Genomic DNA, 26,289 nt, shown 5'->3' on the forward strand with positions numbered 1-26,289 from the left:
GACGTCAGGCGCAACCACGAATGACGCCGTTGGTGGACGCCATGACAATAGGCGTGGGCGGCCAATAAGGATACATCCGCCGCTGCGCTGATCGTTTGGTTCGAAACCAGCATGCCTTCGCGCACTGTCTCCAAGAAGTCCTCCTTCTTGTCCCGTGGCAGTAGGTCTGCATATTGCTGAAGGGACTCCCACAGGGCCCGGTCGTAACGGCCCAACAAAGCCCCTGCACTCGCCACCTTCATGGTGGTGGCGGCGGTCCCACACACCTTCCTGCCCGCAGAATCCAGCCAGCGGCTTTCTTTGTCAGGCGGAACCGTGGATGACGGGGCGGTCGCATGTTGTTTTCTTGCCGCCGTCACGATCACCGAATCCGGCTTCGGGTCCACTCTCAAAAAGGAAGGATCCGACTCCGGGGCCCTATACTTTTTCATGAGCCTGGAGGGAGCGGCCTTCGTCGTCGCGGGAGTGAGGAACAGCTCCAGCGCGGGTTCCACCAGTCCTGGTACAAGAGGTAGTAGGGGGCGAGACAGGTGTTTCTTATGAAGCGTCTCGAATATCACGGACGTCGTGGGTGTTGGAACCGTCACCGTGATACCCAACTTTGCAGCCCCTCGCAACAGCACCTCTTGGAACGAGACCAAGTCGTCCACCGGAGACACCCTAGTCCCCGGGGAGTCCGACAGCGTCGGGGAAAGGTCTCTGTCCGAGGAGCGCGTGTGCGACCTGGACCTATACCTCCTACGGCGTCGTCTTGAGTCCGACGAGGATCGTCCACGGCTCCGTGACCGTCTCCTCCTGTGAGAGCGGGAGCGCGACCTCTTCGGCTTCGGCCTGTCCGCCGGTCTAGCCGGTCCAGGCGACCGCGGGCGTCGTGGCTTCGGGGTCCCCTGCGGCGGAGTCGGGTACCTTGGAAGGGAAACCGACCGCGGGGGAACCGGTGGCGGACCCACAGGAGTGCGTGGCAGCGACTGAGGCTGGGGCGGCGGAGGCAGCGTCCGCGGCTGAGGTGGTGGAGGTGGCGGAGGTGGCGGTGGCGGAGGTGGCAGAGGTGGCGGTGGCGGAGGAGGCGGCGTTGGTGGAGGTGGTGGAGGAGGAGTCGGCAGAGGCGGGAGAGGAGGCGGCGACGGAGGCATCCGAGGAGGCGTGTACACCACCGAGTACACCGATTCCGGTGACTCTCTCTTCCTCGACGTCGATCTTCTCCTCGACATCGATCTTCTCCTCGACGGCGATCTTCGCCTCGACGGCGACCTGTGCCTCGACGGCGACCTGTGCCTCGACGGCGACCTTCGCCTCGACGGCGACCTTCACCTCAACGGCGACCTCGAGCGTCTCGAAGTCGATCTCCTTCTCCTCTTCATCGACGGCGAACGGCGATCCCTCGACGGCGAATGCCGACGCCGGGTCCGATCTCGCTCGACGGCGGCCTATTCAGGTCCCTCGACGGCGATCGTCGACGCCGCTTCTCCCCAGAGCCCTGGGGAGACAGCGAACAGACGGTGGTCATCCTCCTCGACGTCGCCGTCGACGCCCTCGATGTCGACGGGGAGTGGGAGCGCTTACTGGTCTTCCTGCCCCTGGGGAGCCCCCCAGGAGCCTCAGTATGGGCCAAATCAGCCCCTCCAGACCCACCTGGTGCCTTCAGTCTTCTCTCCTCCAGAACTTGAAGCCTGATTTTCATTCTGTCCCGCAGGGTCCTGGCTGAGAACGAGTGGCAGATGGTACAGCTTTCAGGCACGTGGGACTGGGGAAGGCAACCTATGCACACCTCGTGTGGATCAGTTTTAGCCTTCTTTCGACCACATTCCGGGCACTTGTCGAACAAGCCAGGCATGTTGACAGTACCAGCAACTAAGCACAAGAAAAAGTGACAAAAATTGCCAAAATCTCAAATAAACCCTTGAAAAGGGGAGAGCTCAATGCTCCAGGGTCCTGCTAGCAGGAGCCGGAAAAAAGAACTGAAAGTAAATGGGACCTGCTGGGCATTCTGGGATACTGGGGAAAGTTCTGGAAATCTGGAAAGTTTTCTTAAAGGCACAGTATCCTGTTCTAAGCCACATAATGGCAGCCTATGGGGCTTGTCTGTCCACTCCTTCCTCTCTATCATTCCAGAGGCTTTTGCTGGTAGAGGCAGGGTTTTTTCCTATGTGGAGAAAAACTAGACAGGCAGTGCTGTTTGTGGATGTTGGTGGAATTCTAGTTGAAGTACTGGACAGTGTAGCCTGTGGGTATAGGCTGCATTATCTGGCTTTAAATTAAATTCTCTCTTAAAGGTGCATGCAGGTCTGCATGATTTGTCACCTTTTAGAGATTATTTTTTATATTGCTTCGGGGTCCACGCACATGGGCGGGACTATTCACTAGATTATGACTATACACAGAGATCCCCTACTACAGAAGTTTCCTTCATGATTCAAGCGACTGGAAATTGAATCCCGAGATCTTTTCTCTGATGCAAAAACTTTGGGGCACAATCCAATTAGATCTGTTTGCCAGCAGATTGACTCACCAAGTGGAGAGATACTTCAGTTGGAGGCCGGACCCGAATGCCTCGGGAGTAGATGCCTTTGTCCAGTCTTGGGAAGGGATCAAGGCTTACGCCTTTTCCCCCCTTCTCAATGATCCAGAGAATATTGTGGAAGGTCAGACTCGAGCCTTGCTCAATCATTCTGATAACTCCTTTTTGGAAATCCCAGATTTGGTTTCCGGGGGTAATGGAGTTAGCGGTGGACTTTCCTCTGCTGATCCCATCATCCTTAGGCCTACTCCTGGGTCCAGACGAAGAAGAACATCCTTTAGTCTTAGAAGGGAAGATGAACCTTCTTGCCTAGAGGATATCAGGGATTCAGGCAGATATCCTGACCTTTCGGGAGAAGCTAAAAGCTTATTGGAAGATTCGAGGGCACCAGGAACCAGAAAGAGATACAAGGGCGTTTGGAGAAAATGGTCTGGTTGGTGCCTGGAAAGGGATCTGGATCCCGTTCAGTGTCCTCTACAACACGTAGCTAATTATCTTGCTTATCTTTTCGATGTAGCTCTCTCATTTAGAACCATCAATTGTTACAGATCAGCAATTTCTTCTGGTCATTCTCGCATTAATAATCTTGCAATTGGTAGCAACTCCCTTATCAAAAGAGTTATGAAAGCTATCCGTCTAAGGAGACCTCCTAAGGCCCGTTTTCAATCCCTTTAGGATGTTAACCTTATTTTTAATCTCTTCATTTCTTGGCCAAACAACAACTCACTCTCCCTTAAAACATTATCAATGAAACTGGCGACTCTCCTGTGTCTGATTTCGTTTAGAAGGGTATCCGACATTAGAGCACTAGAACTTTAATAGATTTTACTCCTGCGACGGCGTACATTTCGAGATCTGGAAAAGAACGAAAACAATGTCAGAATCCATCTTTTATCCTACCTTTGATGAATGTGAAAAACTTTGTGTTGTGAATTGTATGAAATGCTATGAAAACAAGATTTCTTCTTTTAGACCTATTGGTTGTGATCAACTTCTTTTATAATATGTCAAACCTTTTAAACCGGTTTCATCAGCTACCTTATCAAGATGGATCCGCTCGATCATGCATGAAGCTGGAGTGGACCTCTCTAGATTCGGAGCTCACTCTGCCAGATGTGCAATGGCTAGCAAAGTGTTTTGGGGAGGAGGATCTCTCCCCGAAATTCTTAAAGCAGCAGATTGGTCTAACGCAAGTACTTTCTCTAGGTTTTACTTGAGACCAATAGAGCAGGTTAGCAGTGTAGCTCTACATGGCTTTAAACATGCATAATGATAGCCTCTGGTCTTGTAATGAAATGACGATTCTCCAATTATTATGCAGAGAGAATCTTGATTTCATTAAAGACAAACGGTGGCTAGCATTATCCCACCTTCCTCTCCCCGAGAGGTTTGGGTTGATTAATGTTTATGCTTTTAATGTGTTATTATTATACATTAATGTACAATAATTATTTTGGTCTTTATTCTTTTCACTATTCAATTTTTTTCTTTCCTCTCAGAGAACAATGTTAAAGATTAACTGGATTTACTGGAATTTCAAGTTCCTTAGCTGTGTCATCGCAGCCCACGAGGATGATTGGAGCCAGCACAGTCTACGTGTCATGTTACTAATGTTCTATTTATTGTGATGTAATAACATTCTTTAAAGGGCTGCATGTTTGGGCAGCAAATAAAAGTATTTGCATAATGCTAGCCTCCGTTTGCCTTTAATGAAATCAAGATTCCATCGTCATTCGTGTTGGTGGTGTCCTCTCTCAGGTCCAACACATAAATACTGAGCTGGGGGCTGTGGTGGGGTGGCCTGCCTCTGCCTTGGTTTGGCCAGGTTTTCTGACCATCATCCCATCACTCCCTTTGGGGTTAAGCGATTCACTAGGTGTTCTAGTTCCCTGGCAGACTTGACCTAGAGTTTTTGCTAATTCATCCAAAGCCCTAGTGACCGTTTCCCCAATTCTTGTATGTGTGATTAGGAGTCATAGAGAGCTATCCTCCCCATGTTTGCTCTTTTTGGCCTGGGTATGTATTAGGTTGACTCTGTGTACTGTTCCTGATTCAAGTGCAGGGGTTGTTGGAAATTATTGTTTGATCCCTGTTGGGCCGGTTTGCCTTGCTGTGTCAAGTGACATTCTCTTTCATTGACAGGGACTTCTTGCCAGGATGCGTTCACTTCTCTGGGCTTCTCTAATGGACCTGTCCTGCTGGGGCTTAACTCTTCTGCTGTGGTGCCCCTTTGGTGTACTTCTCAGTTTTTTTATATCAGTTGTTCTGAGGCTGCAGTTTGCAGTGCCCATTCTTGGGCTTTCCTGCACCTGAGACACCTTCTTTTGGTTCATGATGAACTGCTGCAATATGGGCCTGCTTCTGACTGTGGAGCCTTCTGGTGGTGGGCCTCAGACTTTATCTTCACAGCTCCTCTGGTGGCTTCTACGGCGGTCTTCTGTTGGTGTGGCATGTTTCTGGGAATCTAGGGTGGATTCAGCTTAGTTCCCTTTCAGGGGGCAATCTTGTTCGCCAGTTGTGGGTTGCCTGGCTGTGATGCTCTTGGCTGCCTTCTGGTTAGCCCTTCTGCTACCCTCTTGGTCTTTCGAGGACTCTTTGTTCTCTTGTTCCTTTGTGCAAGGGGCATGGCCAATTTTGAGTGGCTCTGCTACCTCTGAGATTTGGGCATTGGTTGGATGGGTTGGATGGCTTTTTGCTAAGCCAACTTATTGTTGTAAGGGTCTGGTCTATTTTGTGGGTTTCTGAGACCCTTAATCTTGGGTCATCCTGTTGTGTTTGTCACCACACCTTCTGCGCATGCCATTTAAGAGAGGCCGGCTGTTATACTGTTGTTGTTCACTTGGGGAGCTGGTGGGAGAAAGGGCCTGCAGTTTTGGGCTGGTGTTGTTTCATCTGTGCTGGGGCCCTGGTCCTTCATATGGCCTCTTCTTTTCTTACCTGGGCTTTGCTTTTTTGGCTTGTGAGGTTGTCTGGGGGTGACCTGCGGGTGGGATATTTGCTGTCTCTGGCGCCTGGTTCCTGAACTCTAGTGTTTTCCTTTTTTTGTGTTGTTCACTGCCAACTGTCTGTAGGCAGCTGTTTAGGTTGTTTGAATGCTTACACTCCTTGGCTACCATGGTGGGACCACCTCATTTGGTAGGTTTTCATCAGCCCTCCATTGGTCTGCCACTGAAACCTCGGTCATACCTATGACTCTCTGTGTGTGGCTAGGGCCTGACTTTGTCTGCTTTGGGTGGGGCAATGGTGTTTGGTTCTTGTGGTGTTCTTTTTTATTGCTTTTTCTTTCTCCTATGGGCTGTTTTGTAGGGCTCTTGGACTCACCGTTACAGACCCTGACTCAGTGGGAATTTTGAGCTTGGCTTTCTCTTGGTTCCAGATTGCTCACACACCATTTCTTGCTACCCCAGTTTGAGGATGGTTCTGGATGTTTGCCTTCTTGCAGCGTTTGACTTCCTGTGTGCTTGGTGTCGCTGAGCCACTGTTCTGCTCATCTTTTCTCCCTGGGATTCTAGGCTATCCCTTACACGCCCATTCGGGTGCGTCAGCTTGTGCTCTGCCTCTTTGGTTGATCTTTGTCAGGGTTTCTGTTGGTCTGTTTAGAAAGCTTCTTCCTTTCATTGTGCCTATTGCTCGCTGTAGGTGCTAGGGTGTCTCTTGAGTTTCTGGCTCAGAGTGCTTGCTGTTGGCTGCAAAGTTTCACTTTCTCTTGTAATGTTGTGCTCCTCTACTGAGAGGTTCTGTGTTGCTTTGGGGTTTCGTGGGCTCTTGTGGGAGTGGGCCGTTGGCTTACTGTCCTGTTATCTTCATGGCATAAAGACAGGGAAGTTTGAGGAAGTAATGCAATGATCACTTACCAGAAATATTCATTAATTCAATTATTCTTCCTCAAACTAGAACCAAAGTATATATCTAACTGTTACATTTCTTAAGTCCTATTTATGACGTGTAGTACTAACTGGCACCGATGGCTGAATTTTACCACCTGGTTGCTTCCACTAAATGTCATCTAAACCGAGGCAGTTGTATGCTGAAGGCTGAATCTGCATAATTATTTTATCTACGGCTACTGAATTATATTTGTTTTTGCCCAAACTAGGTTGAAGTTGATTACTACATTGTATTTGCTTCCCTTTCAGCTGTAAATGTGCACTTTTATCACAGCAAACAATTAATGCTCAAACACTAAATCCTCTGTGCATTTTTCCCAGTTTCCTTGTGATAATATATTTTATTTTTTACATATATGGTTTATTCCACTCTGCAAATCGTGGGCTGAATTATTTGAGAACGTTAATTTGTGAAAAGAAAGGACGGACAATGGCGAGGTAATACAAATGAATGAGTAATTCTGAAAGTTGCAAACACACACATCTAGTTTGGTTCAACGCCGCTTTAGTAAATTCCATCAGCATTTGGCTGCATTAACACAACCTGCGAGCTTCAGCAAAGCGAAGGGTCTTCAGAACATTTCCTGGTCAACCTGCGCTTCTACCTCAGTCCTAAGGAGGAAACGCAGGTCGGAGAGGGTGTGGCGAAAACCTGAGAATTTATGGACTAGATTTCTCACACAGTAAAGGGAGCATCAACTGGTGGTGCCAGAGCAGACATGATAATCGCCACTTTCCTTTTTATCCAAACTTCTTTTTAGTCCCGATGCAGTGAGTTCACTCTCAATTCACCTCCCTCTGATAAATTACTTTTCAAAACACTTGCACGTGTGATTAAATAAACAATTGCTATTTGCACAAGCTTGGTAGTTGCAGTTTTGTCTCCACTACTATCAAAGATGTATTACTAGAAGCAGCAGAACCCAACAATCGCCGATAGCGACCTGAATGAACATTTTTATATTTTCGCAGGCTGGTGTTTTCCAGACAGGTAATAGCCTGTTTATTTCCAAAGACATTAAGTTGTTGGAATCATTTTCAGACAGTCTCGCCGTCTTGATGTCTGACTTGACAGAAAGCTGCATAGCAGAACCTTTCTCACTACTCTTCTAAAATATACATTAAATGGAGTTCTGAGTAGTAAACATCTCTCAACTCATGCCCCTGACTACTGCATCATTCCACTTCCTTGAAAACGTCTCCATTTCAATGCATGATCGACAATTTTATTTAAGAAGTCAGTTCGATCGCACAATTTTGTAGGTTTAATCCTTTATCTTAAGCGTGTGTTCTATAAAGAAAGTATTTTTTATTCTTCAGTACAGTCGTTTTTTCTTCTGCATTTGTCAGGACTCAAATGCCCTAATTTGACAGATGTGGGTCCCTTGCTCACTTTGACACTGGATTCAAGTTAGCTTGGTTGATGAGGGGTGTTAACCTGAAACCAGTCCCAGAATGCTTGTTTCCGGTTCAGGGAAGACCTGGCTTGGCAGTTCCGGCTGGATTGTTCCCATGAGGAAAAGGATCAAGACTGATTTGCATATGGCTGGGTCGAAACTGGGGTGGCAAAGTGAGCTAGAGAACGATGATGGATTCAGAGCTCCGTCCATCATCTCATTGTGTTTGCTTTCTTCACCCTGAGTTGGCAGGGTATGCCCGGACGTGGGTCTCTTGCTCACTCTGCCACTAGATTCAAGCTAGCCTGGCTGATGAGGGTTGTTACCCCTGATACCAGTCCCAGGATGCTTGTTTACGGTCCTTGGAAGACCTGGCTTGGGAGTTCGGGCTGGACTGTTCCCATAAGTAACAAGGTCAAGACTGATTTGCATATGGTTAGGTCTGTACTGTGGTGGTGAAGTGAGCAAAAGAACGATGATGGATTCAGCCCACATCTAATAGTGACTGGGGGCGAGTGTCTGAAAAGTTTCAGCGCTCCGTCCAGCATCTCATTTTGTTTGCTTAGGACTCAAATGCGAGTCTGACTCTATGGTGGTCATCTCACTGATTTTATGTTTTGCAGATTAGGACAGCCTGACCCTAAGTCGGCCGCCCCAACGTCTTGCATGATCAATATCAAAAGCTGCAATCTTCAGCAACTTATGTTCAAGGGTCTGGCTCTCAAACACAAAACCCACCAGCAGCCCTAACCCTTTACAATCCAGGGGTCCTGTGGCTTATTTGCTGCTGCCACACCTGACTTCTTTCTTGGCTGCTAGACTACTTTACTTCAGATGCTGAGTGTGGCTCCTTTGCTATGCTGTGCAACTTCGTCTCGCTCTCTGCTGCAGGCCACACAGACGTTTGGTCACCAGTCCTCAAATTTGTCTTATAGTATATTAACAGACTGTATTACATTTCAGATTAAACTGCCACAAATGTTAATGCAGTATATACTGAACAACGCAATATCATCCCATGTTTGTACTGTACGAAATGATTACCAGGTTTTGACTTTATGCAAGGATCCTTGATCTTGCACTTGAAAAGAGACGTTTCACAAAAAATACCTATATGTGCTTTAAAACTATCTCAACATACATAAAAGCGAGCATGATTTTGTCACTACTCTTCTAAACAAACATGGTCAAAGGCAAAAGATCTGTCTTTAATGCAAACAGCAATTTTGAAGCCTGTGTTTGCATGCGTTAGCCCAGTAATGACTGACTCATTGGCTTTGTCAATGCTTGCTTGAAACATGCACAGTACAGCATAAATAAAATGAGGCCTTAAATTGATTTTTTGGGTGGGATTTTTTTAACTGCATGCATAAGTCCATCAAAAAAGAATCTCTAATGAACATGAAAACTTTGACATTTTTAGTTTCAATACAATAGGATGCTGTGTGGTGTTCAATGCATGGTGTCGCCTCCAGCCACCTGCTAGCTGTAGCCTACTGTAACAAATCAAAAAGACATGAGAACCCAAACGTCACAACACAAACAGGACATGCCATCTAGAAAAGGAATTTTCCAAGGAAAAATCTGCTTTTAAACACAAGTGGGGATTATTCAAATGCATTCAAGTGTCTGCCTTGGTAAATTATCTTCTCAATGGCCGATTAAGCACTGTTAATACGTGCGGCCTACATTCCGCTGAAGTTTTGTATCCAAAGAGCACAAAGCTAAATCTGAATTTTACACAGCGAGATGTGGATCACGACTTTGAGTTTATTTTAGCAAGGTGCCAAAGATGTCCATTTCACAACTACATCAGCAAAAGGGATCCAAGTGTATGAGCTTGCTTTTTGTATTGCGCATTTAATCTTTAAATGATACATTCACTGCCTTGTGTTTTTATTTGAAATAAACTCTATCCAAAGCAGCAATCATGCAGTGTCCTGCTTGTCCCTATGAGGAAAGTTAGCTGTTTCTCCAAAGCCTGGTAAAGCAGCTATACATTTCGTAATTCCAAATCTAATCTCAAATTACCAACAAATGATTTCACCATGGCAAGCTTTAAAAGCTGGGGCTGCAGCAGGCAGTTCATACTGTACTTATGTGAAAACAGATGTGGGTTACTTCACGGTTCCCAGGCTTGCCCCCTCTGTTTCTTTCATTTTTCACATGGCAGCTTAATTCATATGGGAAACGAAAAATAAAGCAACCATTACCAGAGAACATTAAGTCATGAGAACTGCATTAGCCCAACAATACAAATGTTTAAAGATACACCAATTGCCAAGAAGCGAATCGTCGAACGAAGCAGAGAAACATTTCTCATCCGCCGGATCGGTTGCCACAGTAGGAATGTAAAAATGCGAGGGCCAATGTTAACTGCTGCATGATGTAGTGTAGCCCTCATGTTCCACACAGCACTTGGCAAGTGTGGCGCTGCACGTGCTTGTAGTTAGGGCTCATTTCCTGGAAACAGAACCTAAGACCACAGGGCCTGAATTATTGATGGTTTACCTCAGCCGTGTAGCTGAATCATGAAGCTTTACAGTTATCTGCCAGTCATGACGTCAAACGGAATTATTCAACATAGCCTGCAGTTCCATCTCTTCTCCAGCACAGACGGCTGTTTAGCCTTTGCAAAGGATTGCTGTGTCTAGAAAGCTTGTGTTTCCGAGCCAACATAAGTGCTGTTTCCACACTAGCCTACACATATTCACACAATTTATCTTCTACGACTTGAGCTGTAGACTGCAGATGTATACAAAACTAAGCTTCTAGCGAGAATTCCCATTAGAAGTACATCTGTTATGACAGTATAAACAACACACTTCAGCCCAATGCAGTAACTATCGAGTGGAATAGTATTTAAGGCACACAGCAGGGCGCTCCGCTGTGTTTACATCAGCACTGTTTATCTTGGTTCACTATAAACGGTGAACAGAAATGCACCTCAACCCATACCTTAGAAATGTGACGATCTGTCAGTCACATGGGCCCTGTGGCGGGGAACCAGAACAGCGGCTTCTATGATCCTGGGGTCGGCTCTGCTGGGATAGGAACTAGCAGCTTCTCTGTTGGGCATCCACTGGCTCCTGACGACCATCTCAAGTGAATTATCAGCATAGACCACTGATATTCTTCAACAACCTCATCATGTTCTGCTCAAGCTAGAAAGTAAATGATAAAACCTTAGTCTGAATGTAACGGCAAACAAATGTAATTACATTTTAAAATGACAACAAGTAGATCATCATTGTTCAACAGTTGATTGTCAATGTGCGATATAAACGAGATAAAATATTCCTATCTCGAAGATTTAAGGATACTGGCAGTGACCGAAGAGCTTCATGCCCGCATAGATGTAGGAGGCTGCAGGGCGAGCGCCTTTAAAAATTCAAAGCTCTCCAAGTGGCTTGCAATATCAACTTTAGGCGAAGAAGGGGAATTGTACTGGGTGCAATATATGTCAATCACATTGTTTCATTTTTACTTTCACAAATCCATTTTTCTGTCCTTTTCACATTCTTTATGTTTTAAAAGTAATGCTTTCTCTATACTTCTTTTTTGCTGCATGGTGATTTTTTCATATGGCCTCTCCACCTTTAGAAAATGCCTTTCTCTTGGCTGCCAAGTGCCCCAAGGCATGTATTGTATTGCATAGCAACATTAGCCTCCACGAGCGTATTGCTAAATGCCATTTTGCATGCTCGAGCTCATACGCACAATGAAAAACACAGACAAATAAGTACCAGAACGAATGTGTGGTTGGCGGAAAAAGTGGTAATGGCTTGGCTTTAGGCAGGGCAGAATTGGGGAACCAAACAAACAGCCCAACCAAATATTCTCAAACCAGCCCACCGCCCTTTTCTCCCTCGCTCAATCTCTCCACATCCATCAACCCTCTGTTATTTTCCCTCTCTAATCGCTCTCTCTACCTCGCTCTCTTCCGACTTGAAGCACCCCTGCGCCTGCTGCAATTATCATCGGGGAGGGGAGAAAGAGACAAGGGCACCTTCTTCAGTTTCTAAAACTGTTCTTGTTGTTCCTTCGAACTTTTTTCTTCGATTAAGCGGTTTGTGGCCACCCCATTCCTAACCCTTAATCTTTGACAGCCTTCCCTCCTTCCAAATATTTGTTTTAATTATAACTTCCTGCCAATGCAGCGCAAGTGTTCGGAAATAGAAAACACTGTGAAATATGCAATTACACAGCCCAATAAGAGCTTGCAAAGAAAACTGCTGTCTCTGCCTATTCCAGCAGGAGAGGAGTTTATACAGCGAAGACGCCCGAGTAGGCAGGATTCCGCGGTGTACATTATCTGGCATAAAAGCGGCAGTCATGCGCGGGCGCCGGCGCGTGCTGAGGCAGATGACAGGCCAGTCTCCGGCCTTCCTTGAGCGCGAGGCGAGATGATGTGCAGGCGCTCGCGCAGCGCCTCTGCGAGCCACCAGCTGAGTGACAAACTGGCGCGACAGTGCCTGCGGAGGGGGCACCGCACACACTCCGAGGGACGGCGGACATCCGCTCTGTGCCGGCTTTCGTTCGCGGCAGTGCCATATCGGTCAGAAATTCCTGCAGACTCATGACAGTTATATTACAGACCGTCCCCCGGCCGCAGCTTGAAAATATATTATAGCACTGAAATAGGAGGCTACAGTTTACTATATGTAATAATTATGAATATTTAAATGTGCACACTTCAATTCATTATATTTTGGATGTTTATTATGCTCGTATTGCGCATACTGAAGAACTAAATTGCTCCTCGAGAAGGGGCACCAAGATGGTATAAACTGAGAATGCAGACACCGAGAATATAGCCGGACTGAACAGTACAAGCTGAAGAGGGAGGCCGGTAATGGCGAGACGTAAATAAAAGCGTGCGTAAGTGTCGAGGGGTCTACAGAGTACAAAGGTCAGGACCCCGTCCATGAGCTGCAATAGCTGGGGGGATTCATATGTAGTGCCCCGAAGACACTCCCTAAGCAAATTACACGACCAGAAGTGGTATGCATGAAGTATAATAATATAGACAAAATAGGACAGCCGTAAAAGAGGTGAAACACGGGGGTGCGGAGGAAAGGGACGAGTATTTCCAATAATACCAGTGGAACTGTTTGCCATATGAAATAGAAACAAATCTTCTGGCTCGCGTATAACACAAAAACATGCCAGTCTAATTATTGCCAAGGCCGGACTGGGCATCGGGTGCAGTGCAGCAGTTTTTAAAGCACCGGCTGCAGAGTTCCTTGTATATTCAGTAGTTTTCAGGAAACAATAAAAGTGCCAAGATAAATCTGGTGATTAATATACCTGCTTTAGTGAGATCAGAGTTTTGTCTAATGGCAGTTTTTGACTCTTGTAAGGTAGCACAGAGGGTTAATATTCCTGCTGCAAAGGACGTGTACAGTGCGGATCACAGAACAGTATTTTATCTGCATACTGCTTTTGTCACAGAGACCATTTTGTTACTGTGCAGTTACTAAGTTAAAATCATAATTTAGCACAGTGAGCTATGAAGTGACATCAAAGAGCTGCATGCAAACTAGATGGCACAGGTTAGAAAGTTATGTTTTTTATGAGCCTTTCATTAGCCTAATGTTGCTAAAGAGGGTTTGTTCGGGCAGAATACATTCTTATTAGTAAAGCCAACCCTAATCACTGTGTTGCGTTCTGAATCCTGGGTTGTGCTTCCCTAGATCGAGCAGTCTTCAAAAATGCCTCCCAGTATGGATAGCAGGAACCCTACACCTTGTGGTCAGACTCACCTCTCGATCCTTGTCCTCCCTCAGTTTTTTCTAAATTGGAATCTCAACCATTGGATCTACTCACCCAGTTTATGAACACCTCTCTTTCTCAAGGTGTGGTTCCAAAGGTATGGAAACATGCAATTGTAAAACCCCTGTTAAAGAAACCCAATCTAGACGTGAACACCTGGTCAAACTACAGGCCGATATCCCTATTAACCACTCTATCCAAGGAGCTAGAAAAGCATGTGAACAAACAGCTTATGCTGTTCACGGAGTCCAACTGCCTGCTCCACCACCTTCATTTTGGTTTTCGAGCAGGACATTGTACAGAGTCAGTGCTCTTATCAGTGAAGGACTATCTTAGGCACCAATTGGACAACATGGGCACTGCTCCTTTTGGACCTCAGTGCAGCCTTTGACACGGGGAACCACACCACATTGCTTTAAAGACTAGAGGCCATGGCCGTGCAGAGCACAGCTCTGTCCTTGTTGACATCTTATTTGCAGGACCGGGGTTTTCAGGTCCCCTCTCATCAGCATTGCTCCAAGCCACATCCTCTTCCAACTGGAGTCCCTCAAGGTTCCACTTTAAGTCCTACCTTGTTCAATCTCTTTGTAAGGCCATTGGCGGACATCATGGAAAACTGTGGTTCTTAATATGTTATCATATGCTGATGACGCTCAGATTGCTGTGTCCTAGTCCTCCCAAGAAAATAACAGTGCAGAGGCCTGGAACAGCCGTCTTATGCAAATCTTTTCATGGACCAATGCCAACTACCTTAATTTAAACAGGGACAAAAATGAGGAGCTACTGGTGGGTAGCATTCCTCATCTCTGGGGCCCTCATCTCTGGTCGGAGTTGATGGGTAACCTTCCCAGCCCTGCCCATGTAGTTAAGAACTTGGGAGTTTGGACGGATAATGAATTATCCATGAGTCATTAAGTTATGAAGGTGGAGGCCACTTGTTTTGGCATCCTAAGCTTAAGAAAATCTTGGGCTGTGTTTCAAGCTCTGCCCAAAGAACGGTTATTCAGGCCCTAGTTATATTCAGATTAGACTATGGAAACATGCTCTATCTAGGGGTCAAGAAGAGCTTACTGGAACGGTTGCAGATGGTGCAAAACATGGCAGCTAGACTTTTACTCCATCACCCAAAGTTCTATTCTACTGCTAATCTACTCCGAGAACTTCTTGGCTTCCTAAGGAGTGCAGTGTCCAATTCAATGTATGTGCATAAATGTCTATATAATTCAGGCCCGATCTACCTTAGATCTCTGGTGTCTTCTTATACACAGAGTTGATCTCTGTGATCAAGTAACCTTGACCTTGCTTTGGTTCCCAGAAACCAGAGATCTCGACAAGGAGGTCCAGCCTTCTACTTCTTGGGCCCAAAGCTATGGAATTCCCTCCCTCCGGATCGGAGGTCTTTTCGCTCCTTTCTGATTTTATGGAAGAGGTTGAAAACCTGGTTGTTCTAAACCCCTTTTTAGAGTGTAGCCAGATCTGTTTGGGTGGCAAAGCGCTGGGAAACCCTTTCTGGGTAGCCATGCACTATATAAATCCAATCAACATAACATAGTCCCCTTTGTCTTATGTAAAATGTTCTCTACACTGATTTACAGACGTATGACTCTGTCTCTGTATTTGTGTGTGATTTAAAGTGCTCCGACACCCTACACTGGTATGAGAGGTGCTATAAAACAAATTAAATACATATGAGAGAGGGGCTATGGAGAGATGAGGGGCACTGTTGAGAGGGTAATAGTTTGGAAATCATTGAAGACTCACAATAAAGATTGTTGTATCCTGGTGCACTGTAAGGTCATCATTTACTATGCCTTAAAAGCGTATATAATTGAGTATGTAATGAAAAATGTGTTGTAGAACGTGCCATTTTTGCTCAAATTGTCTGGGGCGGAGGGTGGGGGTACCCCCCAGACACTAGTGGGCAGGCTAGCTTGTTCCACTCACTATGCACCAAAGAGGGGCTGGTCTGGCAAAATTTGCCAGGGCTGCTTTGGGTTCCCAGTCCGTTTCGGATGAATGCTCTTTCAAGAGCATAAACATAATACGCACAGCAAAAGCATTCCAGAATACACCAGGGATCACATAAAGAGCATGGGAAAAATGACAGAAAGCATTCCCTTATGTTCTTACATTGAGCTCTGCTTATTTACATAAGGCAGCGCACTATGATGTTAATCAATCTTGTCTACTCTTTCCAGATATGGAAATTACTGGAGTGATAGAGTATTTAGTTTGCAAGATTTAATTTTAAAGCATAGACAGAAAATACATTTTTAAACATGTAAACCAACAGCAAAAGAGCTGCACAACTTGAGTAAGTCAAAGATAGTCTTCTGAAACAGAAGCAAATACATCCATACGGGTGGAGCTTGGTTAGAACACTAAGGGCCATATGTAGGAAGCCCAATACCGGTCGGTAACGGCCGATTTTCGGTAAATATCCCGTTACCGACCGGTATTCAGGCTTTTGGTATGTAGGGGGCACATTTCAGGATTCGGTAATTTACCGAATCGGTAAAATTACCGATTCGGTAAATACCGAATCCTGAAATGATATGTAGGGGGAGTGTGTGGTTGTTGTGGGGATTCGTTATTTACCACCAACTAAAAGTTGGTGGTAAATGACGAATAGCTGTAAAAAAGCATTTCTTTGCACTTTGAAGTGTGCAATGTGGCAGACATACATGCCCTTAGGGCATGTATGTGTGCCACATGTGCACACATGCAGGAATCAGGGGTGCAACAGGGTGTCACTGTGACACCCTGCCACCCTTGATTGTGCTCCCCCCATTACCGAATCGGTATTTACCGATTCGGTAATGGTAACTGGCTTCCCATTGATTCCTATGGGCCTCCTGGCCCATAGGAATCAATGGGAAGCCAGTTACCATTACCGAATCGGTAAATACCGATTCTAAATTACCGACCCATTCCGAATCGGTAAATATTACCGATGGATTACCTACATAGCATTTACCACTTCATAAATACCGAATCGGTAAAATTCGGTATTTATGAAGTGGTAAATGTTAGGCTACCTACATACGGCCCTATATCCCTCTACAAACATATATAGATATCCATGAGGCAGGCTGAACCAAATGTGGAGAATGCAAGATAAAAGCATGTTGCGTCCATAAGCAATGACCTTACTACCATTACTTCACAAAGATTATTCAAAGCCTCAAGCTGCATCTCACTGATGGGGGTCCAACAGTGATTCTGCTCAGAAGGGACCAGACCTAACAGTTCGAGCTGGACTTTCCCATTTTGGAGCACAGCCAACAATGTGTTGCATATAGCTAGCTCTATATTGCAATCTATGTCGCTAGAACTACAACCAGTACGTCATGAACATTTACTCTACCGCTTTCACACGGTCACACCACTATATTGTCCATATCTACTTTAAAAGTATTTTACTATCTCTTCAACACATAATAATGTCAATGCCTTAAGGTCATCAGTTCCCCTAAAGCAATCCGCAATCCCAGACTCCAATCACAAAACTTAATCTTTAGCCATAATCCCATACCTGTGCCATGAAACATCAGCCCCTGATTATTATCATAGCTCCTTAAGCCCTAACACTTCCCTTACCATTAAACCTAACAGACCTAATCCAAACCAAAACCTAAAACCCAACATAAGCATAAATAGTATATACATACTAATGTATGTAATTGGTTCTTGCGGGGAGGTGGGGCCACACCATCTACGCTGCCACGTGATCTTTGCAGCCTTTATCGGTGATGCCTCTCAACCCGCGCAGCGGACGCGCGCAGCGGGCGCGCCGGCGGCGCGCCGAAGGCGCGCCAAAGGCAAGCCCGTCTGCGCCCGTCCGCGGCAGTTCAGGGCCAGGGGCCAGTACCCCTGCTCCTTCGTCCCCGTCTGTTTCCCCTAGATTAGTCTACTCATCATCCCAACTTCTTGCCTTACGCCCGATTCGTTCTACTGATTGTACTCTGCTTCCTGCCGACCTTATTCCCTCCCTCTCATGCTCAGGGGCTCATTGCTCCTTTGTTTTATCCCACTCTCTGGAGCCTAACGACCTTACATCTCTGTCACCCGATAATACAACTCCTAAGTTTTGTTTTCTGAGTTTGAATTGTCGCTCTTTTCCTAAAAATAAAAATTTCATTTTTGATCTCCTTCTGGAAGATTCCCCAGATGCCTTCTTCCTAACTGAGACTTGGCTCAACAATAGTTCTGGCCCCGATATAGCTATTGCCCTACCGTCCAATTATGCTATTGCCAGGCTGGACCGAACCACGGGACCAGGCGGGGGAATTGCCGTCATTTATAAACAAGCTTTTCAATGTCACTTTGAATCTATCATTCTTCCCAACTGTGAAGCCGCACGTTTTACACTTACACTTACTCCTAATTTCTCCTTTTCTGGACTCTTACTCTACCGACCTCCAGGCCCTTCTTCATTGTGGTTAACCACTTTGCCTAGTGTGGTCTCTTCTCTTACTCCTTCTAATTTTTCGCTACTCGGTGATTTCAATCTCCATTTGGAGGATACTGCCAACATAACCTGCTCCCATTTTATTTCTGATCTTCTAGCTATGAATCTGCCTCTCTGTAATACTGGTCCTACTCATAACGCAGGCCATCTTTTAGATCCTATTTTTTCCAACATCACCTCTATGGTATGTGAACCTGCGTTTCCTGTTTTTTGGACGGATCACTTTCTACAGAAATTTCAAATCCAGGCCCCTGACATTTTCCATCCAGTTTTCCCTCAGTCCGTGTCCTTCATTAGGGACTGGAAAAAAGTTGACATCAACGCTCTTAATAACATGCTAAGGGAAACTGTACCCCCTGCTACTACAGAGACTCTTGTTTCTGCCGAAAACATCCAAAATTGGTTGTCTCATGCTGTTGAATCATGCTTTCCCCCTGTAAAAAAAAAAATCAACTTACCATCATCCTCCTGCGCCCTGGTTTACTGACAGTCTCAGAATTGAAAAATCCAAATGCAAAGCACTCGAAAGAAAATGACGGCGTAATTATGCCCCTGATCTGAAAGTTGCTTATAAAAACGCTCTAAAAATTTATCACGATCTATGCAAAACCTCCCGTGCTGCTTATACCTGTAACATCATCAACACTGCCACTAATCGCCCCAAGACTTTACTTAGTTTAGTAAAAAATCTGGCTGGCGCTCAGTCCATAGCTAAACCTCCGCCTCTTACCAAGCAATCTTGTGATGATCTGGCTAAATTCTTTACTGAAAAAATTAAACTCATTCACTCCGAAATTGCTAATTCTCTCCCAAACTGTATGACCTCTCCTCCCACTTTGACCAACATTTATCACAAACTTTCTAGTGATTCTCTCAAACTATCCTGCTGGCCTCCTTTGCACTTAGAAACTTTTATTTTCAATCTTGGCATCATTAAATCAGGCTCTCCTAAAGACCTTCTACCGGCTTCCATAATGAAATTACTTGATCCCGTCCATCTCCAGGTGATCATGGAAGCCCTAAATTTTTCCCTTACATCTTCTATTGTTCCTACTACCTGGAAGCACTCCATGGTTGTTCCCTTGTTAAAAAAGCCTGACGCCGATCCTAAAGTTTTGTCTAATTTTCGCCCTATATCTCTCATTCCTATTTTTTCTAAGTTACTGGAAAAACATGTACACACTCATCTTGCCACATTTGTGGAAGCCAATAATCTCCTTCACTCTTCCCAGTCTGGCTTCCGTGCTGGTTTCTCGACTGAGACCACACTTCTTGGAGTGACAGAACGACTGCGCCACTTATTGGACTCTGGTGAGACAGTAGCGCTCATTCTGTTAGATCTGAGCGCTGCTTTCGACACCATCTCTCACCCCATTCTAATCAACACTCTGGAATCTTTTGGCATCTGTGGTTCTGCTTTAGACTGGCTATCCTCCTTTCTCACTGATCGCACTTTTCAAGTGTTTTCTACTTCTGACAGTTCTAACACCTTCTCATCACCATTTGGAGTCCCTCAGGGCTCCATTTTAAGTCCTCTGCTTTTTAATTTATACGTTAGGCCTCTGGCCGACATTGCTGTCAACAGTGGCCTATCTCTATTCACCTATGCTGACGACTCTCAAATCATCTTTTCACTCTCCAAATCTGATCCTTCCTCTTCTGTTTCTACTCTTCAGTCAGGTCTACGTCAAATTGCTGCCTGGATGAACAACAACTATCTAAAGCTTAATGCAAATAAAACGGAGGTACTTATCCTTGGCAAGCAGAAAGATCTTTGGGGTACTCGTCACTGGCCTAATGAGTTGGGTCCTCTCCCCCGACCATGTCCGTAATCTAGGATTTTTCATCGATGACTCACTGAAAATGCATCATCACGCCACTAAAGTGTCGGCCACCTGTTTTACTATTCTAAAGTGGCTGCGTAAAATTATCTGGATGTTGCCTAAAGACACTCAAAAAACCGTTGTCCATGCCCTTATTACATCCCGCTTGGACTATGGTAACGTTTTGTTTTTAGGTGCTAACAAGACTGTATCCCGTAGGCTGCAACTCGTACAAAACTCCGCTGCGCGACTCTTATGCGGAATTCCTAAACGCTCTTCCATCTCCCCCCATCTTCAGGCTTTACACTGGCTTCGTATCGACAAGCGTGTTGAATTCAAAGCCCTCTCCTTCATGCACAAAATTAAGTGGGGCCGTGCACCTGACTACCTTCAGTCCCTTGTACGTCAGTATGCTCCAACTCGCACTCTCCGCTCTTCCTCCCTGGAGAAATTCGAGGTGCCTCGGTTTAAACTCTCCAGAGTGGGAGGTAAATCTTTCTCTGTTCTGGGTCCCTCGCTCTGGAACTCGATTCCTTTAGCCTTGCGCAGAGAGCCGTCCTACTCTTACTTTCGCTGTGCCCTTAAAACTTGGCTCTTCACACAATAAATCTTTTCCTTTCAGCACTGTTAGTCCAGGCGCCGGGAAACCCTTTTTGGGTAGCTGTTGCGCCATACAAGTTAAATAAATAAATAAATAAATAAAAATAATGTAACTGATAGCAATGTACATGACTGCAATGTTAACATGGAAACGTGTTATGCCACTACGTATCAGAAAGGCAAAGTAACTGATGATGTTAAGGGGGCAGCCCTATTTTGTAGTGGCGCAGAGAGAAAAATCCTAATAGAGAGGGATCCCACCCATAGCAGTGCCAGCAGCTGTGATCCATTTAAGCGCTGCCTCCTGCACTTTTTTCCTGTCCGGGGGTGGGGGGCTACGGCACCATATACATGCAAACCGCCTAAAATAGAAGGAAAATATACAACAACAGTAATATGGAAATGCAAGACTGTGGGTAAAATAAAGTATAGCCCATATCTCACTTCGAAAAAAAAGACATAACAATAGTATAAAATACTCAATAATTTATTCACTTATTACCAACCAGAAAAATTCTCAGATATTCTAAACTTCCTAACTTAACTTTAAAGCCCTTCACCAACACTCACGGAAAACAAATGTCCTTTATGACTGATTCCGTTATGTAAAACATGCTGCTTACCAACAGCCTTCAAGCATTAAAACTTTACACAACTCACACTTTCATTATGTGGCCACTGTCACCGTCAAGCCTTGAGATGTTCCCTGCCATTTTCAATCACCCTCCACACCTCAAGTCTTCTGAAAATAAGTGCTGACTAAATACACTAAACCCTGTACTCAGGCACATACTTTAACAAGACTTGCCCAAGCTGGAACCCATCAACTACTTCTCCAGAAACCACACAGAAATGCATATCCATGCTGCTCATAAGATGGCCACCAGTTCTCACGTGAACAGAAGAAAACACACCATACAAGCCCCGGGCCAGGCAGAGGGTTGCAAGATTCGCATCCATAATGAGGAATCACACTGCAGCAACAAACCCTGAGATATATTCCATGTACACGGGTTAGGGCGACAGTTACAAAGCTTAAACACCCAAAACACCAATATAGGCAGAACCCAAAACATCAAAACTATATCACCCACACAGATCTGATTCAATGGGGCTCAGTGGAAGTCGAAGGACTACACGGAATCCTCCCCTTTCAGAGGGAAAGTATCTGCAAATATAGCGCAACATAAATGCCCTACAACAGCACAGAAGAGAAATAGATGAGAGGCTGATGAGAGGCTTCTCGAAGAGATGTGACTTTGACTCTTTTCTAAAACCCAGTAGTGAAGGAGCAACCTGATCAGTGCCAGAATGTTGTTAAGCCTGGTTTAATTTTTTTATACCACTTCATTTTTAAACCAGCTAGATCATGGTTTTTCATGTCCCCTGGCCTCCTGAAACGACGAGCCTTACAGACAGGGAGCTTTGTAGTGTCAGTTGTTAAAGGTTGTACACTATGCAGAAGTTTTGGGAAATTATTTGAGTTTATATGGGTATTCCGATTAATTCCTTCAGGGTCACCTTGATGTGGTCATATTTCTCCCACCTACTTTTAGGTCCAAGAGGAGGGGGGAAGGGATCAACAACAATTAAAATGATACCTCTGTTCTGAACTATTTTATTTTAGATTGACCAGAAAGGTTCTAACTATCCAATACCCCACACATAGATTCCAAGAAACTTATTTTATCACTTTATTTTATTTGTAGAAAAGTTTTCCTTCAAGTATTAACCCCTTCTGTGCCCATGACGAGATAGTCTCGTCATGGAGCGCGGTTGCGCTGTGCCCATGATGAGACTATCTCGTCATGGACCCCGCCTGCTAATGAAAGGGCCGGCACAGGAGGGGGAAAGGGCGGGGCACTCAAGGGGTTAAAAACTTTTTTATCTTATTATTATTTTCCTATCTTTTTTCCTTTCAATACATGTCAATAAAACTTTAAACAAAAATTCGAAACTCATTGACAAAATCACAAAACATACAAGCTTGTCCACAATTCATTGATATAAAAACAAATATATAATCATCCCACAGTGTGAAAGAGAGCAGTGCAAATAGCTTCCAACAGAAACAGTAGGATGAAAATGGCTCTCCTGGGCCACTTCTCAAGAGAAGTGTTGGACCAACACTTCTCTTTAGGAGTAGCCCAGGAGAGCCATTTTCATCCTGTTGGAAACTATTTGCACTGCTCTCTTTCACACTACCTGGGCCCCTCATAAGATTGAATCTCTTGATTTTGAACAGCATGCTATTGTGGAGTGAATGAGTACGAAAGCTTTGGATTGGATGAGATGATGTTGTGGGATGATTATATATTTGTATTTATATAAATGAATTGTGGACAAGTTTTATTGACGTATTGAAAGGAAAAAAGATATGAAAATAATAATAAGATAAAAACGTTTTTAATACTTGAAGGAAAACTTTTCTACAAATAAACTAAAGTGATAAATAAAATGAGTTTCTTGGAATCTATGTGTGGGGTATTAGATAGTTAGAACCTTTCTGGTCAATCTAAAATAAAATAGGTTGGAACAGAAGCATATTTCTCCCACCTACAGTAAGAGAGGGGGTTTTGATATTAAATCCTAAACCGTAGTTAACTCCCCTACACGGCCCCGGATCCCAGACACAGTGTCATGGTAGTCTGCTGCAGAGAGGCTCATACTTACAGATAGTTACTATCCAAGATAGCTTCCCTATGAACAACTGGACTGGACTTGTTCCCATTCCTTGCGTCCCTGGTGACTTTCCACAGATGCTGCAGTACATTCTATGTCCACCTCCATCGCCTCAGTGGCAGTGTAAATTTTTGTTTTTGTGACTACTGCCCACCCTCCTTCTATTATCTCTTCTGGGATGTAGCCCACCACGTCACCAGTTTCAAGACTCAGATATTTGCAAGTAAAAGAAGTTTACCTTCCCACTGGAAAATCATCCTGAAGATGGACTGTGATTGGGCTGAATAGCTTGTGTTTGGTTAGTGAGAGCAAGGGAAGGTCCTGAGAGAGTTGCATTTGCTCCTCCCGGACATGCATTAGGCAATATAACATTTATCTTCCTAGAAGTGCATCCCTAGTTAACACATCAGGAACCAAATCTCGCTTTTGAGATGGCAGGCACGCCCTCTGTGTTCTATCCAGTCTTGCTTGTTCATTCCCTGCACTCTCCAGGATGGGTTCAAAGAGATCGTTTACATATCTTCTTAGATCTTTGTGGGGCACATCTCAAGGAATGCCACAGATGTGGATGTGTTCAGTGTTGAGCGATATTCCAGGTCTCCATACATCATGTTACTCCTCGAGGGCCAACATGCGCCTCTGAAACTGCTAACAGCAGTATACTTGGCTCATCCAGTCCCATTTCCAATTTGTTCACCCCGTCTCCAAGCTCGTTGATGTCTTTCAATTTGTGTTGCTAGCTCAACTTAACAGTTTGTATTTCTTCCTTAACTTCTCAGAATGCCAGCAGGAAGTCTTCATTTATAGTTTGAACTGAGTACATCCGGCCATCTGCAGGCTTACCAGTGTAAGCCATGGTTGAGTTTCTTGTCAATGTTAATTTATACGCTGCACTTTGGTGGAGGTGGGTCCCTGGACACTCTCATTCCCCTGCCTCCTGTCAAGGTATAAGACTTATCTCGGTTGCCCCTGTGTTTAGGGATTTCTAGGACTTCCACCGGGTTGTCTCTATTTAGGGGGCTAGGGCTCTCACAGCATATTGCTCCAGGACCTCCAGGCCATGCTCTTATCAGATAGTCGCTTCGTGGTTCAGGGGACACTCATCTCAGGTCATGATCTTCCCATATCCCTCACTGGCAAAGTGAATCCAGTGTGACATTCACATTCAACTAAAGGGACAATGCTTAGCCTCTATCTTGTAGTGCAGTAATTCTCAATTCCCATGACTTCCCCCCACACACACACACAAGAGAAGGGGAGATCTAGCGAGGCAGGACAGACAAGCATCCCCCCCCCCCCCCCCCAGGTCTCTTCAAGCTCTATAAAATAATGTGCGGGGGGGGGGGAGAGAGAGTACACTACCAGCTACCATCCACCCATCAACTTGCTGTCACCATCAGGATATCTCCTGTGCCTTTGGTCAAGGAGGGTTACAGGCCACAGTTTCTCTGCGGTGGTGGGAGGCACATGGGTTTCCCTCAGACAGGTTGCTGCCTCACTCTGGGATCACCTGCTCTGCTGCTTCACAGCTTCTAAACCGAGACTGGCACCATACCCCTGTGTCCTGCTGGCTCTGAGTTTGCTTACTCATAGCAGCTGGATCCCTGTGGCCTGTAATGATGTCACGGCGATCTGGGCTGTTAGTTCCACTGTACTTCTCACCGTCAGGCATGTCCCTATCTCCACTGCTTGCTCTCCCTTTCGGTGCTGGGTTGCTTGCTAGGAAGGGCATTTCTTGGGAGGGCTTAGCTCAACCTCTACGGTGTGCCAACTGAAGCGGGGGGTCACCATTTTTGTGCCTGATTATGAGGCTCAGCGTTCACCTAGGTCGTCGGGCTGCAACAGTTGTCCCAGATCTCTCTGATTAAATACTGCTCACCAACCTCAGAAGATTGTCAAATTTAATGCCATGTTCACGTTTGGTTGCGCTGTCACTTCAGAGCACCCCAACCTGTACTTTTCTTTCTTGCGTGACAGGTAATCACACACAAATATGTAAAAGACATTAAGACAAATAAGAGGAGTAACCTTTTTCTTGGTTTAATATTTGTAAACTTCTTAATATTAATATGGGCTTTCATACTAATTTATTATTTAAATCACACTTATTGACAGGTCTACGAGAGTATTTTTTGCTCTAAAATCCATCTCCATCTCCGATGAATTGCCCAATAGGAAAATCTCTAAGTAATCTGCAGCCTCTTTTCTTATATACTTTCAACCCGATGAAAGATGGAAAGGCACGGAAAACGCTTGCTGCACTGTTGCAAGTATCACAATATGTGCAGGGTATTAGTAGTCACAGTAAACAAACAATCATATGTAAAGTATCAGAGATTTGTACAAGGCACCAGCAGACGTATGTCTGTATTGGTATTTATATAGCAAACAGAGCACTGTAAGTTACATTATTAGGGGAGGGGGGCTTGGGAGATGATCTACAAATTTGGGTTTCTGTTTAAAAATAACTGCAGCATTATTCTTCATCTCTGAATTACAAGTTCCACTTAAAAATGATTGGTATTTTGCTAACAATCTTGAGCGATAAGATTGCATTCCTATAGTGAGTGGCCCGGGTGCTTGGTACAAAAGAATTTCGAAAACATGAAGTAACAACACACATATTACTAAGTAATATTATGTTTGAAATAATCAAATATCATACACCGTTTTTGTTTAATTTTTAGATTGCAATTTCAAACATGCTTAGCAGAAACTGCATAGCAAAATACATATTTCTGGCAGCAGCAAAATGCATGGGCGGCCTGCGTTTCATATGGGTGTGGTGTCCATGAACTTAGGGTTGCACCTACATTTCAGAAATTCAGATGTTTTCTTGCGACGCATTGGGTGCATGGTCTGTAATATTGCGCTGGACCGCCAATGCTTCTAGAGACTTCCTTTTATAACTCGTCAGTTCAAGCGGCAGCTAGTAAGTGCAAATCGAGGGGCTCGAGAAAGCCATATTGTAGTTTTACGCTACAAAAAATCTGCTATAGATGAACCAACTTGATATTCAGCATGTCAAATTCTGAAAAACACTCCCAAAAAAGACCTACAAAGCAACCTCAGTCTAAGTTCCCCAAGACAGACATACATTGACATGTTTGCAGAAGGCTGAAATACCTATCCACAC

The 26,289-nt window shown here is 45.0% G+C and overlaps 1 protein-coding gene across 4 annotated transcripts in view; it reads right to left on the reverse strand.

The window, feature by feature from the left end:
- FAM110B (family with sequence similarity 110 member B) overlaps positions 1-26,289 on the reverse strand; it is a 444,727-nt gene that overhangs the window by 267,541 nt on the left and 150,897 nt on the right. For all 4 annotated transcript variants that reach the window (XM_085605581.1, XM_085605580.1, XM_085605574.1 and 1 more), the window contains exon 2: positions 10,761-10,966. The gene's annotated coding sequence lies outside the window, so the exon portion shown is untranslated. The remainder of the gene's footprint in view (positions 1-10,760; positions 10,967-26,289) is intronic.

Source organism: Triturus cristatus, chromosome 5_1 (genome assembly GCF_964204655.1).
Source record: "Triturus cristatus chromosome 5_1, aTriCri1.1, whole genome shotgun sequence".
Taxonomy (NCBI): Eukaryota; Metazoa; Chordata; class Amphibia; order Caudata; family Salamandridae; genus Triturus; species Triturus cristatus.